This window comes from Maylandia zebra, linkage group LG23, assembly GCF_041146795.1.
Source record: "Maylandia zebra isolate NMK-2024a linkage group LG23, Mzebra_GT3a, whole genome shotgun sequence".
Classification (NCBI taxonomy): domain Eukaryota; kingdom Metazoa; phylum Chordata; class Actinopteri; order Cichliformes; family Cichlidae; genus Maylandia; species Maylandia zebra.
Window position 1 is genome coordinate 50,079,272 of NC_135188.1, and position 5,770 is coordinate 50,085,041.

Here is a 5,770-nt window from a genome sequence, read left to right on the forward strand (position 1 = left end):
AAAACGGCTCAAAAAGGAGAAGAGGTTCTGGAGAGGGCGTAGACACAACATTTGATCTGAGTTGCTGGTGGATGTTATTGATTTTCGTAGTCCAGAACAGCATCAAGGAGTTGCAGGTTTCAGAGGAATAGAAGTGCGGTGGTAAAGCGTTGGGGGGGTTGAATTAGCTTGTTGAAAACTGAAAACAGAGTCCTTGCATTACCCTCATAAGAACTGATAATACCAGAGTAGAAGCTTTGTTTGGCCTTGTTAATGGAGTCTTTATACTGAAGTACGTAGTATTTATAGATTTCTGAATCAACAGTTAAACCAGATTTCTTATATTAACGCTCTAGCTGCCGAGCTTTGGCCTTCAGAGCTCGGAGGTCAGAGGTAAACCAGGGAGCAGAGCGAGCGAAGGAAACAGAGTGGGTTTCTACAGGAGCCAGAGAATCAAGGACAGTGCGTAGACAATTATTATAATATAACAACAAATCATCAGGAGTAGAATAGAAGTCCGGAATCTGAACATTGTCCAAACTGGTAGTGAGAATGTCCATATCAATGTTCTTGATGTTGCGGAACGAGATGAGACGGGTTGGCTTGGTAGAAGAGCAGCAGAGAGTGAGGTTAAATGAAAGGAGCCGCAATAAAAACATTTGCGGGAACGAAAACGCTTCTCCCCCAACTCCAGAGTCACAAATGGCTGATTTGCATGGGTTTGGGTGGAAGTTCAGAGATTGGAAATGAGAAGTCCGTGGCGGATGTTGTTATCGAAAGTAGTGAGGCTGAAGTGGAAATGGCAGAGCAACAAGAGCGACACAGGGCCTTATGGGTTGTGTAGTTTGTTTAGCTTTCTTTCCCTCAGGTGACTTACGCCATTTACCCTGGCATAAGTTCAGTATTTTTTTTTTGGCTGCGCTGCCCTTAGAAAACGGGTGACCTTTTAAGCTCCCCAAGAAACTCATCATATCGGCTGGATGATATTGGTTAAAAAGAAAAATATTTCAGTGCTAGTGAATAGGAGAGGGGAAGACACGCAGCTTTCAACTGAAGACAAGCAAACACCCCCCCATGACCCAACTCATTGTAAAATGGTTAAAACAGTCTCGACTGGCGGATAAGTGGAGTGTAAAAACGGAGTGGACCCTTCAGAAACAGAGGATGAGGAAGGACAGGTTTGTGCAGGTGGCTGGCTTGGGGCAGGCGTGACGTCGGAGTGAAGCTCCATGACTGTGGCTATTCTCTACCTGATTGATTTACGCTGTTTAAATTGCAAGGTTTTCTTGCAGTTGCTTCCTGCAGTCTGGATTGGGTCTCCTAGGTCCATTCTTTGGGGCGGTTCGTACTGTCACGGGCCACTAAGCAAGTACGAGGTAGTGGACCCAGGAAGCATGTTTCCTGTTTTACTTTGTAAGTCTGTATTCATTGTCAGTGTATTCAGTTGCACCCTCCTGTCCTGTCGTTAGGTTCATGTGTGTCAGCTGTGATCCCATGTGTGGCCACTTCCCCTGATCATCCCTCATGTGTATTTAGTCTCTGTGTTTCATGTAGTCTGCGTCGCGTCGTCTGTGTTATCTCCCCTACCCCTTGTCATAGTTTCCCAGCCTTAACTAGTCCTAGTTTGTACTTTGTTTAGCCATAGTTTTCCCAGTCTATGTTCAGGTTTTCCCTCAGTTGCTTTGCTGCCTTGTTCCTTAAGTTTTCGGCCCTAAAGAAAGGCTCGCCTTCTGTTAAGTCCGGTTTTGTGTCCTCACCTCTGTTTGCTCTTGGGTCCTCCACTCACTCCACACGGTCTGCCACGGCGGTCCGTGACAGTACGACGCGACCAGTATGGACCCAGCGACACAGAGAAGGGAGGTCGTTTAGGCAGTGGAAGCGCTATGCTGTCAGTGGATGCAGCGTTCTGGGGAGGAGGATACGGGGGAGTTGCTTCACCCATTGCGGATGAGCGTAAACGTGTTCCCCTGGCTATGGGAGGCGCTACCCCCCCTGATTTCTGATTACCTCCGCACCATCCTCCAACCCCATCCTCAGGAGCAGGCGCCCAGCGCACGGGCTGCGTCACCACCGTTCCGCTGTCACGCAACTTCCCCATCACCGCCTCCACCATCTTGCGGCTCCGGGGTGATTAAGGTTGGCTCACTGAGACTCGGGCGCAACCTGGGGTCGCTACCATCCATTCCTTCGTACACGAGCCGCTCACCCTCGCCGTTTCGTTCGGACTTCGCTTCTCCAGCCTCCTTTCTGGCATGGATGTGGTCGGAGGATGAGGAGCCAGCCGTCACAGCTATCAATGCTGTGTCAACAGCCGCTGCTAGGAGGAAGCGGCGCCCACGCCGCCGCCGCATGTCAGCGCAGCCAGAGTCCGGGGTGTCGTCAGAGCGGTCGCCTGGGCCGGAACCGCTGGCCGAAGCCGCCTCCGAGTCCGTGTCAGCAGTGATTTTCGGCTCTGAGGAAATGTCCCCACAAATCACTGCCCAGGACATTGCTGAACGGGAGCAGGTGGTTCTCGCGGAGCTGGAGGAGAAGCTCCGGTGGAAGCCGTGGCTGACCCCCGACTATGAGCAAGTCTTTCGGGGAACGCGCCTGGCTCTTGGGGGCCCGTGGAGCTGCCAGGGCCTGCCCCCTTTCACTTCCCCTGCAACCGGAGCTTCTGTCACCGCGTCGCCTTCAGGGAAGAGGCGACGGCGACGTCACCGTGGCGCCGCGCGGCAGCTGGAGGTTGGGGAGGGTCTCGTTTCATCTCGTGCCCCTTCCGAAATGGAGGTGAGTGACTGTGCTTTTGCTCCACGTGTCTTTTCCATGGGCGAGATTATGCCCACTACTGAACTGCTGCCTTGCGGGCTCAGCCATAAGAGAGGCGATCGTATCAAAGAGCCAGAGTCCGTGCAAATATCTGTTTTACCGGCCAAGACTAAAGAGACTGTAAATGGACCAGCTGATAGTAATACTACGAGCAGCAAGACCGAAATTAAACAGCTAGAGAGGCCCCCCAAGGGTTGTAGAGTGTCTCAACATGAATGTTTAGCGTTTCCATGTGTGACCTGTGTTAACCACCACTCAATCACTGATGACGAGTCTGGGGGCATTCTTGTTGCTGGAAATGTGAGCCACACTGAGCGTGAACCATTAAGTGGGGTTTCCGGGAATTTTGATGTAGAAGCTCTTCATGTGGCCGTACAAGCGCCAACAGAAACCCTGCCAGTGTCATGTAGCGAGGATAGCAGGGCTGTGTCTACCTGTTCTGAGGGAGCAGATAAGGAAATTCGATACCATGTTAACGATTTAGAGAAACCAGAGACTGTTTCCTGTGTGGCTTATATAACTGAGCCTTTTGGCTCCCAGATGAATGCGTCTGAGAATTGTGACCATGAACCCACTCTAGTTGGTGAGGACGCCACTGTGAATTCTAGGCATGGGAACTTAGACCCAGAAATTAACCCCCCTCCATTCCGTGAGGGCAGGGCACCTGTTTCCACCTCTGCCAGGAACAATTCAGTCCAGGACCTGAGACCAGGTGGCGAACTGATAAACAGTGAGTACATGGGCACGTTAGCCAAGAAGGTGTATTGTGTGTCTGAACATGCTCGGCCTGAGACAGTCATGACTCATGCTAGAGGGTCTTTGGATAACCTGGACTGTGTTCTGGATGCTGTGAGAGATGAGCAAACTGTGTTAGCTGACCTGACTTTTTCCCTGAGCGACACTCTGTCGAAGTCATGTTATGAGTCAGAAGAAACTGTGTTTAGCTCCACAGCGAGGGCAGCCAAGGGCAGCAGAAGCCACGTTAATGGCTTAAAAGGACAAGGTTCTGTTTCAGGTGTTGCTCCCTCAGCCACACCCCATGAAGCTAATGTTCCCAAGGCTGAGATTGAAGTGCAGTCTACTTTGGTTTTCTGTGACATGACGAATAACATTGTATGTGTTACTGATCTTGACACTGGAAACGTACCCCTAGGCAATATTTCCACTAGCAGCCATGTGAATGTCGTCCATGTGACCAAGTTTTCTCACATCAAGCCTGAGACAATGAACTCTGAGTTTAAAGATTCTAAGACTGTTGACTCAGGAGACATCGTGTTCTCAGAGTCTAACGCCGGTACTGTGAACATTAAAAGCGTTCACTTTCTTGACCCCTGTTTGAAGATTGCGGGTGCTAAGGACAGTTCTTCACCTGCCCTCTCAGAGCGTGGAGTTATGTCCCAGCGGTCTGTTTCGCCACAGGCTTCAGCCCGGCTACCTGCTCAGCTTCCAGGTCAGCATCCCGCTCTGAAGTTTGCTCAGCCACTTGTGCAGGCCCTGACACAAACACCTCCATGTCCACTACAGCTCCCTGCCCAGTTAGCAGCCCAGCTCCCTGCCCAGTTAGCAGCTCAGCTCCCTGCCCAGTTAGCAGCTCAGCTCCCTGCCCAGTTCGCAGCCCGACCTGCATCTGCTGCTGGATGCCCGGGTGTGCCAGGCTGGCACCCCGCAGCGACTCCGCTGCTTCCTGCCACGTCAGCTGGGGGTTCAGGAGAACCGCACCAGCCCCACGCCACGTCAGCTGGAGGGCCCGAGGAGCCCGTCCAGCCTCATGCCACGTCAGCTGGAGGGCCCGAGGAGCCCATCCAGCGTCACGCCACGTCAGCTGGGGGTTCAGGAGAACCGCACCAGCCCCACGCCACGTCAGCTGGGGGCCCAAGGAGTCCGTCCAGCCCCACGCCACGTCAGCTGGAGGGCCCGAGGAGCCCGTCCAGCCTCACGCCTCGTCAGCTGGAGGGCCCGAGGAGCCCGTCCAGCCTCACGCCTCGTCAGCTGGAGGGCCCAAGGAGCCCGTCCAGCCTCATGCCACGTCAGCTGGGGGTTCAGGAGAACCGCACCAGCCTCCCGTCTCCACTGGAGGGTCCGAGGGGCCCGTTCAGCCGCCACCTGTGGCCGCCTCGTCATCGGTTTCTGCTACGCCTGGTCCGGCCTCTGCTACGCCTGGTCCGGCCTCTGCCTGTGCTTCTGCTACGCCTGGTCTGGCCTCTGCCTGTGCTTCTGCTATGCCTGGTCCGGCCTCTGCCTCTGCTTCGCCACCGCCTGGTCCGGCTCCGTCGCCTGTGGCTGCCACGCCACCGCCTGGTCCTGCCTCGACTGGTCCTGTGCCCACCGGGCCTCAGCTAGTACACCTGACACTGGAGAGCCGCCGCTGCCTTCCGTGCGGTCGGCCCCCTGAACTGCTCCGTCGTCCCCTTCGCCGCCGCCGTTGCCTTCCGCACGGCTGGCCTCCTGACCGGCTCTGTCACCTGTGGCGCCCGCCTGGTCGGCCCCCCGACCGTGTGACCCTTGAACTCTTGTGCCGGCGGGCTCAGGGGCGGCCTCCTGAACTGCACCGCCGCTGCCTCCCGCATGGCCGGCCTCCTGATGGGGGATGGCGTGGCCTGTTGGGTTGCCAACCCCCGGGTCGGCCGCCTGAACTCATAAACTGTGGGCTGGTGTGTTGCTGCCCTCCGGGCCGACCCCCTGAGCTGTGTTTGGACTATTGTCACGTGCTCCAGTGTTTTCTGTCGGCTGTTTTTTGTTTCTTGTTCTGGTCCCTCCGTCCTGGTCCCCCGCCGCCCGCCCGGGCTCGGTGGTCGGTTTTTGTTTTTTTTTTTGGTTTCGGGCTGTCTGGAGCCAGCCCTTGGTGGGGGGGTGGTGTCATGGTCCTGGGTCGTGTGACCCAGTGTGTTATGTTTAGCCTATTTTGATGTTTATGGTTTGTTTAGGTTCTCTAAGGTAGTCCAGCCATTTGTATATATTACCCTTGCATTAAGTCTCCCTTGCC